Below are 14,291 nucleotides of genomic sequence, written 5' to 3' on the forward strand. Positions count from 1 at the left end.
TTTTCGTGACAGATGAATTTGCCTCTTGAATTATCATTGAGTATACCTACAAAAATTAATCTGTCAGGGGGAAAGTCTCCCTCCTACATCCAGATTCTTAGTAATTCTTCACATTGTATTGTCCATTCTCTCCATGAACTAATAGCAAATTTGTATTTTGCCAGTTCAATCAACTTCTGTACTTGCTTTGTGTCCAGATTAACAGTAGATTTCCTAACCCTATCTGAGGTTAGCAGACACTATTAGAAAATCGTGCATATTTATCTGAAGGAAGAATAAAAACCAGGATACTTTTGGTTTACCTTGTAACAGATTAGGTTTACCGTTAGGTATGAGAATTAATATTAAGTAGATTTTAGTACTTAGTATTTCTATTTTAACTTAATATTCTTTAGTTCATTTTATTATTGAAAGCTCACTGAGTGTTGACCATTTAGAGGGCTTAAAGGATTTTTGTAGCATCGAATTTTGTGGTGAGATTTGCTGAGGTACAGTTAAATGACTGGATACACTTGTTAATTATTTGCTTAAATCAGGTAACTTATTATTTTCTGGTACACACAGGAAAATTAATCAGAGAGTTGTCCTGGAGAGCAGAGTGAAATGAGAAGAGGAAAGAGTTCAGGAATAAGATAAAACCAAACCATCAGGCTACTGATAAGTAAGACTAAGCACTCCTGTTCAGTCATCCTCAGGTGATTAGTAATTTCTTAACAAGCCTTCTTGGCAGGTTTTATGCAAACTTGCTCATAAACAATGTTTTATATAGCTAGTTAGATAAAATTAACTTACAATTTACCCACAGTTATCTTAGAAATACCATATAATGAGATTTTTTTTCCACAGATAAACACACTTGCCTTTGTCATACACAATAAAAGAGTTCAAAAAGAGGTTAACCAGTATAAAGGCAAGGTTTGTTTGGTATTCCTTTTTTTCAGCTTGCCTGGAATCTTTCTTTTCTTTGTGATCAATTAATCATAGCAAGTCTTCTAATTTCTATATTCTATCCCCTGCTGAATGAGTTACATATTCTATATAACATTTCAAAACAAACTCAGTACATTTCTGCCCATGCTAGTGACTATACAACCCTTGGTCATACGCAAACAACTAATTAAATGACTGAATAGTCAGACAAGTGCCATTATTTTCAGTTACTCTGTCTAAAATTAAAATTTTTAACTACAGCCTAAGCTGACTCATCTCATTCCTGCAGAAAGAACGTTGTGTCAACACACTCAGTTTAACTCTTCCAAGACACTAGCATGATTATGCTTAGCTTACCAATTTCTTTAATTGTTAAAATGAGTTAATGAGAATTTCAGAGCATATTAAAGACTATCAGTTTCAAGTGAAACTATGACAATGTGAAAGCATAAAGGCATATTCTTTGTTTTAACCATATTTTGGATCAGCTCCATCCAGCCTGACCTTGAATTCTTCCAGGGATGGGGCATCCACAACTTCTCTGGACAGTGTTTTACCATCCTCACAGTAAAGAAGTTCTTCCTAATATGCAATCTAAACCCATGTCTTTTGGTTTCAATCCTTTTCTACTTATCCTATCACTGCATGCTCTTAGGAAAAATCCCTCTCAAGTCCTCTTACAGGCCACCTTCAGGTACTGAGGCCTGCTATAAGGTCTTCCTGAAGCCTTCTGCCTAAAATTATTACATTACATTTCTTGAGACCAAAGGAATTCTTGCTTTCACTAGACATGAACTGACAACAGTATCTCCTTGAAAATTCAAACAGGGCTGTCTCAAGAATCAGGGAAGTGAAGGACACCTGATATCTTTATTGGCAGACACATCTATATTCTAAGCACAGAAAATTCAGATTCAAATTCAGTGAGCATGAAGCAGAATCCTCTGGAGAAGGAGCTCAAGTCTTTGCTTTGTTGTACACATACAGATGCTCTTCAACTGGCCAGTGGTTATCTCTTTAATTTAGGTTAGGTGTGTTCCCAGGTAGGAACAAAACATTAAATACTGACTCCACAGAAGTCCAGATATATATGCCCCAAGCAGATTTTGAACAGTGATTTTAACAAGCTCAAAATCAGTACAAGTCCATTTTAAAAGCTGATGATAAATATTGCATCTCTTTTAACTAATGAAGCCAAAACACTAATTGAGCTGAGAAAAAAAAAACTCACTGGCATGGAAGATATGAGAGAAGTGGTCTAGCAAGGTTTTAATTAGTCTCTATCTTGAAAGGAAGTAAGAGAAAACTTTGAGAAATGGTCACAAGTGTAGTTATGCATAAAAACACAATGCAAGTCATGAAGATAAAAGCAAAATTATGTGTAACTGCAAAAATGCAGGTTACATGATCAAGTTTACCTCCAATAGTATAGATAACAGTTGGGTCTGCATGGATTTTCTGGACCTGAACAACATTCATGTGGCTGTATTCCTTGTTTTTAATGTATTCATGTAGGAAGACTCCATCATTTTATCTGAGAACTTTGCAATCAGTAACATTGTTTCCCCATCTGTGAGAGAGGGACGAACTCTAGTCCCCTTTTAATAAACAGAGAAATGAAGCAAAGGACAACTAAAGATAGTGTTTATGACACTTGAGTCCACGTGTCTACAATACAGTTGCCTGCACACAAACCAAACATTCAATTCCCTTTGTATATGATGATCAGAAACATGAACATCTAAACAGAGTCCTCAAACTTATCTTTAACAGGAGGTTGAACTGAATCACTTCCATTTCCTCCCACTGGTTGTCTAAAGAGCTCAAACAGCTGCAACACCTAGAGTTAGGTGAGGTGAATCTATACAAATGACTCCCTAAAATCTGAGAAGAAAGCTGAAGGTGAAGGGCCTGGATGGAGACACACCTCCTACACCTTCCACTGGACCATGTTCTCAAAATTGAAAATATATCATACAGCACAACTGCTACAGCTTATGAATACCAGGAAAAACATCCTTTATACCTTAAAAAAAAATAAAATTAAAATATGTTTAATGTCTTAGTTCAATAATTAATGTTTTCACCAACTTAAAATAGATTTCAGATATGAACTTCAAGAAAAGAGTCAGCCAACTTCACAAAAATCGCAACGTGTGAAATCATAAAATGATCCATTATACCAACTGAGGATTAACGGAATCAGACTTAATATTTTCTTTATCGCTTTCTGAGGAATGTTCTTCATTTAACTTATTTTTAGTTTGATTTTTAAGTTACTATGTCTGAATGGGGGACAGTTTTCCTGCATGGTCTTGCCTGCATCCCTGGTTTGTGAATGGGTACTCAAAATCCCCACTACCAAAGGACAGGACTATAATTTTCTTTAGAAGATGCACCAAGCACACAGGTTCCTTTCCTGGCTGACAGCTCCTCTGGCCTGACAACCAGACATACAAGGTATGCAGAAGAACACGGCTCACTTCCCCACCTTGCTAGGACACTGTTCAGATGCATCTCCTGGGCCAGGACTGTGATGCATAAACACAGTCCTAGAACAGCTTGAAGTTAAGCTGCCTTCTCAAAGCTACACTCTACTTGGATAAAAAGGAGAAATCACAATAGATTTGTTAAATTTATCTCCAAAGACACATAAAAGTTGCTGCACTCCAAAGTTTTTGAGTTTTCTTTAGAACAATGCAGTAAAGATAAATATCTCATCATATGATTAAGGAGAAAAGGCAGCTGTGAACTGTACTTGTTACTGATTAAATGCCCTGACAACACCTAATATTGATTAATCTTCTAGATAACATTGCTTTAACTAGACACGTGAGAAAATATCTAAGGTGACAGCGTGCTTTTGCTAAGTGAGTTCTGGTAATAAATTGGCCTTTAAAACACATTAATATTTAAATATTCCTATCTGATTAACAAAAATGGCAGAAGTAACTTCCTGTGAAAATGTAGTCCTTCAACTTTGTAAAAGAAGCAGTAGAAAAGACTGTCCTAATCGAAAATAACTACTTGTTTAGGAATCTGGAAAGCTGAGTCAGTAGCAGTTAAGGTGACTTTACTTCAGTGATGGAAATGTCACTACTGGGTGTATCCTATTTATGTTAAAGTAGATTACACATACAACAAAAAAGCTATTTGAAAACTTTCAGAATCTCTAGGTGAGTGGAAAAATAGGACTAAAACACAATTTTCTTCTTAAGGTGATTCAAGGTCTACAGTCAAAGTCTAGAAGTTGTAGTGTCTGACTGCTAAATCTATCAACAACTTAACAGCCGAACCAAAAAGAATAGCAGTGTTGGCTTTTTGAAGTGAAAGTCCTGCTTAGTCTAAGAAAGATGGTACTTCTCACTGAAACTTGGGCTTGCCTGGGCTTTTGAATAAGTAAAACTCTGAACAACACTGGAACTTCTTTGTTACACTTACTTTTTTTTCTTTATATATAATAAATCTTAGGGATAGGAAATGTCATAATATTTTCCAGTTGAAGACTGATGTGACTTGTCTCATTTGATCTACATAGTGTTCTTGGGAGAAAAAAAAGAAACAAAACTGCAGTACTATTGTCTATTGTCATCCTGAAAAGAACAGCTAAAAATATCTGAAAACCATCCATTCCTAGGAAGTGTGGCAGAAGTAATTACTTTAGGAACCCAAAGTGTTCAGAATCATTGAATACTAAAAATACTAAATAATAAAAAAACATGAATACACAATCTTTTCTGTAATCAATTTGATTTTACATAAGTGAAGTCATTATTTAGGAGAGAAAAACAAATATTCAAAGGTGAAACAGGATACTGGGCTCTTTGCTAATTTCCAAGACTGAAGTGAATTAAAATGATTAAAGTACTATTGTAGCCGATTGCCGTATTACATTGTTTTTAAGTGAAGGAAGAAAAAGAAGGGAAAAAAGAAAAAGGAAAAAGAGAAAGAAAAAGAGAAAGAAAAAGAAGAACAAAAATTAAAATTTAAACAAAAATATTTCTTTGAGAGTTATTTTCTGAAAGGGATCTGAATAAAAAACCCAGTCAAGAAAGAAGAGAAACAGGAGAGAACTAAATGACTGGGTATTTGTATAATATCCATTAGCAAGTTTTATCTGTCCAAAAGGAGGAACTGTATCAAATACTACTATGGACATAAGGAATCTAGAATACATTCTTAATCTTTTACTTCAAGGTTCTAAGGAGATCATCAGCTTCAACTTTCTTCTCAATGCAGGTCACACCAGGTTGCTAAGCGCTTAAAATCCTCATATTCAAAAATACTTCGAAGAATGAAGACTGCCTAACCTCTCTGGGCACTCTGTTTTCCTACTGGACCTGGTGTCCTCTGGTTCTCACAATGGGAATTTTTCTCCTTATATTCAGTTTGAAATACTGCTATTTCAACTTACATCCATACACTTTCAGTCCTCTTAGCCATCATAACCCTCTTATCTGCATCACAGTGAAAGTCCATCTTTTCACAAAGAAGCCTTAAGGTACCAGTGGCTGCTGTGAGGGTCTCTCCCACAAAGCCATCTTTAGGCTGAAAAAGCTCTGGTCTTTTAGCTTCTCCTCAGCTGGTCAGATGTGTCAGCCTTCTACCATCATGTTGGCCCTCCACTGAACTTTCTTCATTTAACCCATTTATTTCCTTGCAGAAAGAAGAGGGTGAGTGTGTAATGATGCATCCATTTGGATGTCACCAAACAAGTGCTGAGTAAAAGGAAATTATAGTTTCCCTGAGCCCTGCTAATACCCCATCCCAGGATGCTGTTTGCCCTCTTCTGGGATTTACTGCAGGGTCATGCTTTGCTTGCTGTCTACCAAGACTCACTGGTTCTTCACAGCACAGTTCTTTCCTAGCTAGTTCTCTAATTATCTTCCCAGTTGTTTGCCAGTATCACAATTTTTAATGAAATTTTTATTCCTTAAGAAACACAACAGCTTTCTAGCCTGCCCAAGCTAAATTACTAGCATTAATAGCACTCTCTATTTTTCAGGTGTATACATAAATAAAATTACCATGATGGACTTGGTTTGAAAAAAATTGACTTAGCTGTCTCAAACAGCTGTAATTAGGACACTGCCATATCTGTTAATTTAGCCAGCATAAGAAGCCAGCCAATCACTTATGGACTCATTTCCTACAGCCAGCAGAACTCATCTACACCTTCTGCTATCTGTCATTCATCTGACAGTGAATGGCATTTCTGCTTCCATCTATGCGAGAAGCGGAGTTAAAAGCTGCCATTACAGCTGGAATTAAGGAGCACTAATGGCTTGCCATCCATGGTCAGGGCACGAGAATGTAGATCTTACTGAAGGAGACTAAAAGGAGTTGGTTTGCCCATCTCAGGGAAGTGAAAATTGAGACGGAGTTTATTCTACAAATAAATCACGCGCTGTAAGCTACATAGGGGAAAAACTTATTTAGACAATAAAACAATTCTGCCATAAGAACAAAAGCATAAATTTGAGGCTGGCAGGTGGAAAGCTTCTAAACATGTCAGGGTTATGGCACTGCAACAAACCTCCTCCATCTGGGCAGCAGAGGCGAGGAACCTTGCTGGTTTTAAGACATGGAGAAAAATTTATGAAAGGTATTATATGGGTTGGTGATGTCAGCCAAATTGGTGACTCAGGAGATCTCTTCTAGTCTTATTGTGCTGAATATTTGCATCATGACTACTTTTTTATAAAGTGGCCAGTGGAAGATATCAAGTGTATTATTCTAATTAAAAATTAAAGAAATATAAATGACAAAAAGTTAACCTCATTGTGATAAGCAATTAACAGAATTATGCTGTGATTAAGTTGATGCATAATTAACAACTGCTGTAAATGATGTTATCCATCTAATTTGCCCAGACCGGAACAGTATTATTCTTAGGCATGTTTAGCAAGATCTGTGGTAATATGCACTTGAATGAAGTGCTCTTTACTAATGTGTTCAAATTCACAAAGCTGTTATTAGAATTGCAAATAAGATATACACCACCATCATTTCCTTTGCCCATCATTTTCTCTTCTTTGGAACTATCCCTGGCAGAAAATCAAATTGTAACAAGTCCAAAAGATGTTTTCACAAATTGAGCAAAAGTAGTGTTATTAAACATGAAAAATTTGCAAAAAAAATCATCTTGATGAACCAAGTAGGACTGAATTCAAAACATAAGCTGCTGCTGAGTAGAAAGGAACAAGAATCATGGAGCTCACTGGGAGACAGAGAAAAATACTCAAGGTAGAATTCACTTAACAAGAAGAAAGGGGAAGAATATTTTTTAAAGTGATGTATATTTAAGGCTCAGAACTGAAGAATGTCTGGTCATTCAAAGTCTAATGAAATCAGTAGAAAAAATCACCAGCTTTCAAGTATAATTTCTTCATGGTCAATACATGTTAGAGTTGTGAAGTCCTTAATTAGCTGACTAAAGCATACGAATTAAAAAAAATAAAGAAATAACTAGTGGCTAGGTCTTCCAACTTTTCCCCGAAGGATATTGGAAAATTTGAACTGGAGAAAGTACTAAGATATGATGAGGGAACAATTGCCTGATGAGGAGTGCACACGGCCTTGGGTGGACAAAATACTGATACCATTCAGCAAAAATTTTTGGGGTGGGCAAATCTTTCACCAACGTACCACCAGCTTCTCCAGTTTCATAGGTATTTATATGGCTTTCAGAAGCACATGATCTTCACAACTGATTCATCTCTAAACAGAGATGACATCAGTTTCTGAGTGAGAGGCATGTTGAAATACGTCAGGTGATGATACAGTCTCTAGCAAGCAAGGAGGTTAGTGAAGCATGCAGCTAAACTTTACTTACATTCAAAAAAGAAAACAACAAAGCACAGAGACTTCAGTCCTTCATACACAGATGAGGAAAGGCGGATTTCCTAGGCTGTGTTTCCATCCTTCTTTCTAGGTAATACCTGCAGCCAATAAGAGTAAAATAAATGCTACAATAGCTGCAATACAAACCAACTGTGCTCCTAAATAAAATTCTTACTTGGATTATAAAGGTTGAGAATACAGTTCTTTCATTCAAGATATAAAGGCATTTCTGAAGATTAAAGAAAATGCTTAATTCATCAGACAACATTGATGCCAGATTTTCTTCCACTTGTAGAGTAAAAAAGCATAGAATTTATACAGTGTCTTGAAATACTATCTGGAAGGATTACACATAGGGAATAGAAGACAAAATGGTTTTTAAGACTGCGGTTCTCTTGACATAGAAGCATATGAATAAAAGATCCCCAGCTCTTTGGATGACTAATGTTTAGGTAAACTGGGTAAACTACATAGTAAAACAGGATTTGTAGTAGAAAAGCCTGAAAGAAAAACAATTTTAATTTGACTGTGTGCACAGCATTTCAAAAAGGATGAACAAAGGGACATTTTGTAGTCACCTTGAGAACTACTTTACAAGTCTTGCAGCCTTGCTGACTTTTCTTGGGTGGGGTGAACTGCACTTTTAAATGCTAAGCTTTAGCTAGGCAGGCACTACCTATTTATTGTTTTATATATATTTATTTCAATGTTGCCTATAAACTCTATACATTCTTATGTATGTGTAGTCTATGCATTTATGAGCAACTCTTAAATCCAAACAAAATATGCACCGGTCAGTCATAAAGTTCTGAAAGACAATTTGCTTTCTGCACCCCAAATACTGATACCATTCATGCTCTAAAGATCCAAATAAAAGCACACCATTTTTAGCTTTTAATATTTCAAAAATATCCGCCTGCTTCAGCAGCATTCTTTGCTTTGCCATTTACATTACTTGAAACCTTATGGGTAATACATCCTTAGTTTCCCTTGGAAGAAAGTGACAACACAGAAAATCACTTCTAAATACCAGGGATGGAACTAGCTCCCCTTATTTAGATACAACAGGACTTTAGTCAAGAACAGAGATTCTTACCATCTAAATTGTAAGTCTGCTGAGGTACTACATTCTTTATTGATTTTGTAAACTGCAGCGCATGCAAAATAGAAAGCAGTAAAATTATTAGCCCATCAGTACTTTCTGTCCTCAGAAGTGATACTGTTAGACCAGCATGTCAGATTAATTCTGGCATTATCATAAATTAGACTATTTTATTCAACAATTCAACATGTATAAATTTAATTCTTATCTGCGTATTTACACGTATAGCCCCTGGATCAGTAATATATCATTTGGCTAACAGTGGAGGAAAAAAAGCACTACTTGAAATGACACAGCCTTTCCCAGTGGGATCACTATAAAGGCACATAGAAATCATCAGGGGTACTGAAGTGAGGATGAAGCCTAGAAATGGAGCTGCTCTTGAGGTCCCTCTCTTCTCCCTCCCTATCCTCACTCATCTATGCAAGGTAAATTAGTCTCTCCATCATCCACGATGAGAACTTGGAATCTCTACAGGAAGCACACACTTGTCTATGTACCTCTTAGTTCTACATTATCAGAACTCCCTTACACACCTAATTCTATAGTCATTAGTAGGGCAATAAAATGACATAAAATGAGCAAAGAGCAATAAAGCAATCATATCCCAGCATGTTTATTTAGTGTGGTCCTTAATGACGGAGACCTTCGCACCCACTGATACCTGGAGCCGCTACTAATTCTCCTCTGCCTCAGGTCCATGGTTATTATTACTCTCAGACTCATGCCCAATGTTTTAAAGCCTGCTTCCCGTGAACTGTGCAAAAAACAAAACAAAACAAAACAAAAAAAAACCCCAATAACAACAAAACCAAATAAAAAGCTCTCACAGAAAGAAAAACCAGTTTTAAGGGGGAAAAGAAGGCTTTACAAATTCAGCCCAAATCTACTCGCATGTGAGTTAGATACAATGAAAAAATTGCATGGGTGCATTGAGGTTGTCTTAAAACATGTGAATATGTTCCTTAGCCATTGAATATACCATCCAAATTATCTGGAAACATCAAATGGTATTTGAGGACTGTTATTATTAGACTGTAGACATACGCTTAGTGGTAAGAAAGTTATTTAAAATCTAACTACATACTTGTGAATCTAATGGCAAATCAGAATTCTCTCTCCCCAAAATACTTAACAATCAGTCAAATTAAAGCTGTACTAACTACAGTGTACTGTGATCAGTGATTAGTTAGCTCTACAACTCCTATGTCAATCTAAAATCTGTTGCATGTTCTTTTCTTGGTCTCTCCATCTTCAGATTTTTCTAAAGATATTCACTCTTTTGGTCAGCGTTTTATCAGACAGACTGGTTTTACTGCAGATTTCAGCAGGGGTTTGTTTCTCTACATTGAGCTCTGGGTATCTGTCATCTTTCAAACCGGAATGAGATGCACAAATGTGGAAGCCTGGCCATAAAGTAGCAACTACTCAGAACTCATAAATGAAGCAACCCAGATAACATGTGATATTCTACATTAATTTTGTAAACAAAACATACAACAGGTTGTGTCTGCACAAGCAAGTGCATCCAACATGTAGAAAATGTATACAGATTGCCAAAATTCTACAAACAGAATGCTCTACTTAGAAAAGTTAGTCAAAAACTACTCAGATAAAAGTTCTCCTTTTCATCTGAATTTTCAGGTGTCCAAACACTATCCCTTTGTGCAAAAAAACAGCTTGCTGAAATAAAAGCACAATAAAAAAGAGCTATGTGTTGAATTATTTCAGTGAGCTAGGATCCAAAGTAAAGCACTATGATAAATCACATAATTTTGCTTAAAAGCAGGGGAAAACAAAATGTGGACTTATAGAGAAAAAAAAAAGAAAAAAGAAAAAAATAATGGGAATAAACCAAAACACAAAACAAAGCAGTGCCTCTTTCAGGATGATTGAATCTTTCTTAATCCATATTTTACTCTCTGATACATAATTTTACACTCTTGACAAAGTCAGGCATTTGGAAGAGGGTTGGAAAATCATATGTAGCTTTTTGTCAACTTTATGCCTCCCTAAATTTAGAAGACATTTCTGAATAAAGAAGCTAAAAATAAATCACTAAACAGTGTCAATAATGTGGTCTGAATTATCCAGCCATAAAAAATATGAAAACATTTTTAATATATTTTAATAGAATTTTCATAACATAAATAATAGCAACAAGACGACTGGCAACAAAAAAGTTGTTTGTAGCTGAACTTACACAGATGACCTTTTAAAAAAACCCTACACTGCCTATATATACTGTGGCTTGTTTACCTACATGTTTAAACTATTCTAAAAACTCGTAGTTAAATGTAGCCAACATGTACTTTACCTAATCTTAATAGAAAAACCTGGCACTGAGGTCTTGGACAAGCAAATATAGTCACATTAATAGTTACAATTTTAGTTTCCAAAATGGAAATCAATACAAATTTATCTGGATACTGTAAATTAACAAAATATATAGAAAAATTAATGTCTACAAATTTACATTACATTTTTATTTTCAACAAATATATATATATATAGAGAGAGAGAGAGAGAATGCTGTTGTGTACACAGGGAGTTATAGAAGGTTATGCAAATGTACCTATCTAAATATGCACATATTTAGATAGGGTCCTGTTTCAATGCAATCTCATTATCTTTAAGGAAATGTGATGATAAGTTAGAAGTTGCAACATATGCGTTTTTATAAATAAAGCAAGTTGAAATGTGGCATTTCCAAGAAGAAAACTTCTAGAATTTTGTAAACATTCACCATATTAATTCTTTAATCATTACAGAAACATCATAAAAAAAGCCTGACAAGAATGGTAACTACTAGGCTAAGTCATAAATTTGATTAATATATACACTTTCTGAAAAAGCATCTACAAAACAATGACTGAAAAAAACCAAGGGATCAAGCTAGTTGTCAAAATAAAGATAATAATAATTAATTGAATTATTAAAAATTGTTAATTAAAGCTTAAAATGGTTTTTTAAAACTTAAGCAAATTAGAAATTTTCTATCTCTAACAATAATTAGATGCAACATCAAAACCAGGTTTACATTTACATCCATTTCTTCCAATTCATTTCCTCTTCTCTACCCAACAGCATTTTAGGTCCAGAGCTGCAGTACAGTGCCTTCCACCTGCCCAACCAGCCATCAAGATTAACCTTTTTTCTCTTTGGGAACTTGTGACCAGTGAGGAGAAGAATGATTAAAAAGCTTTTTTACAATCTCTGTATGAGATTAATCATGTCTCACAAGTCACCCAAGTCCCTGAAATTTTTTATTCTGCTACCCTTTCATGTCCATCCTCTTGTTCCTTACTCTTTATAGTCTTATTAAGCTTTTATTTTTCTGAGTTAATGAACACAGACTTTTACCTCTCACTCTGACAAGTTCATTGCTGAAACCATTGTTCATCAGAAATATGTAAAAGAAAATGGTATTAATTCTATGAAAAATGTTAGTAGGTCAGAAAATCAATCCACTGTTCTTCATTTTCCAACATATTTACATTAAGCTAAACAAATACGATCACACAATAAACTTACAATATTTAACTGAATGTAGTCATAAAGTACACCATTCAGTAACCAAATGCACACACAAAATGTGCAAATTATTACAAAGCAGCACAACATCTCAAACAATAGCAACATGTACTATCTCCCAGGCAATAACAAGGGACAAAGGACACAATTCCTTTAGTCTTAAAAAAATATGTAGCATTCAGGACAATTTTTTCAAACAAGCTGATGAAGAAAGCTATCTACTACTCATAGTAAAAAGGAGAACTAGAGAAGACAAATTTGAACACAGAAATAAACTTAAGTCTAGAAATAGGAGCTCACATGAGTCTGAGGACAATATTCAGATGATGGCTGGAATGAAAGACTGATAAAAGATAATCAAATCTTAGTCAGACCAAGAAAATAATATTTTCAGGGTTTTTATGGCATAAAAAGGAAACTCTGCAATTGTTTTATGCCACAAAAATATTTCCTAATTTGTTTATAAGCTCCCCATAATTTTAGTGGAAACAGTCTTTTAATTATTGGAAGACATGGTATAGACAACATTGAACAAAGCAGTATCTAGTCTTTAAAACATTAACTGAAATAATGAGACGAGATGAGATGAAACAAAAAGAAATTAGAAGAAACCCTGAGATATACCACTCTGCCAATGTTCCTTTCACAAAGAATGTTCTACCTCCACCAGTTCTAAAAACTAAAGGTGGTACATAAAGACTGTGAAAGGTGGTACACATAGGACTGCTTATAACTAAATTCCTCAACAAAATATCGGTGGACAAACTGAAACATGTATCAACAATACACAAATCATCAGAAGATCAAATATCCCCACAAAAAAAGGAGCTGTGGAGACTTTTCAGAAGTGTTCAGGCACCTTAAGATGCAAATATGCACTTAGAGTACCCATAGTTCTTGATAATGACTGGCCCCACCCTGCTGGGAACCAGCAAGCTGAAAAATATCCTCAACTGAAAGAATAAAAAAGGGAAGGAAGAACAGCATTGCTGGCGTTCAGAAGAAGCTGAATAAGAGCACGTATCTAGTGCAGCAACTTTTCCAAACCAAAACTTCCTCCTACACACACATACACACACACACAAACAGAGCAACAATAGTAATTGTACCACCATTCTCAAAAGGAAAGAGATCTAGCAACCACAACTGTTTGTGATGGTTTTGATCACTCTTCCTTTTTGCCAACAGACAAGATGATCAGTTCACACACATCACATAAAATAGGTAGAATGTATTTTAACAGACGTCTAATTGCAACTTTTGATGCGTGAAAATCTGACCCTAGTCCTAAGTGTTCTCTAGACTACTATGATAAGAGTTTGAATTTGCTACAAATAAATACATTATGAATTCTATTTTAATTACTTCTAAATTAACTGAAAAAAAATCTAAATAATTTTAAATATTACCAGCTATTAATGAAAACCATTCTTCCCCCTAAACTGATTTCCATATATTTAAACTGCATGTGACTTTACTATCAGCTATATTCTGATATACTAAAGCAACATAGCCAATAACAATTGAGAAAACACATAATACATAGCACTTACTTTGCCATGAAATTCTAGATGAGTTAATGATAGATAATGGCCTACAATTCATCTGTGACATATTTTAGCAAATCTCACTGATACAGCAATTCAAGCATGCTGCATCAAGGCTACTCTAAGTATAATCAAAAGGGCTTGCAGAAAAATCAGCAGAAATTACAAAACACTTAATGGAAAAGAAAAAGACATGCTTAGAAGTCCCACAAACTTGTTTGACTGTTTTATCAGGATTTCCAGTGCAGTCTGTGGAGAAAAGAGCTAGTGTCTGTTGTCTTTAGCACCCTGCTTCTCACCCAAAGAAATGAAATAGTTACAAAATCCTATCCAGT

General features: G+C 35.1%; 1 protein-coding gene across 4 annotated transcripts in view; it reads right to left on the bottom strand.

Annotated features, from left to right (window-relative positions):
• The window catches only part of HNF4G (hepatocyte nuclear factor 4 gamma), a 62,053-nt gene that overhangs the window by 28,736 nt on the left and 19,026 nt on the right, over window positions 1–14,291 (bottom strand). For 3 of the 4 annotated variants that reach the window (XR_015285517.1, XM_086884361.1, XM_086884370.1), the window contains exon 2: window positions 7,766–7,871. The exons of the other annotated variant lie outside the window; for it this stretch is intronic. The gene's annotated coding sequence lies outside the window, so the exon portion shown is untranslated. The remainder of the gene's footprint in view (window positions 1–7,765; window positions 7,872–14,291) is intronic. 4 annotated transcript variants of the gene reach the window in all.

Source organism: Cyanistes caeruleus, chromosome 1 (genome assembly GCF_971803275.1).
Source record: "Cyanistes caeruleus chromosome 1, bCyaCae1.hap1.1, whole genome shotgun sequence".
Classification (NCBI taxonomy): domain Eukaryota; kingdom Metazoa; phylum Chordata; class Aves; order Passeriformes; family Paridae; genus Cyanistes; species Cyanistes caeruleus.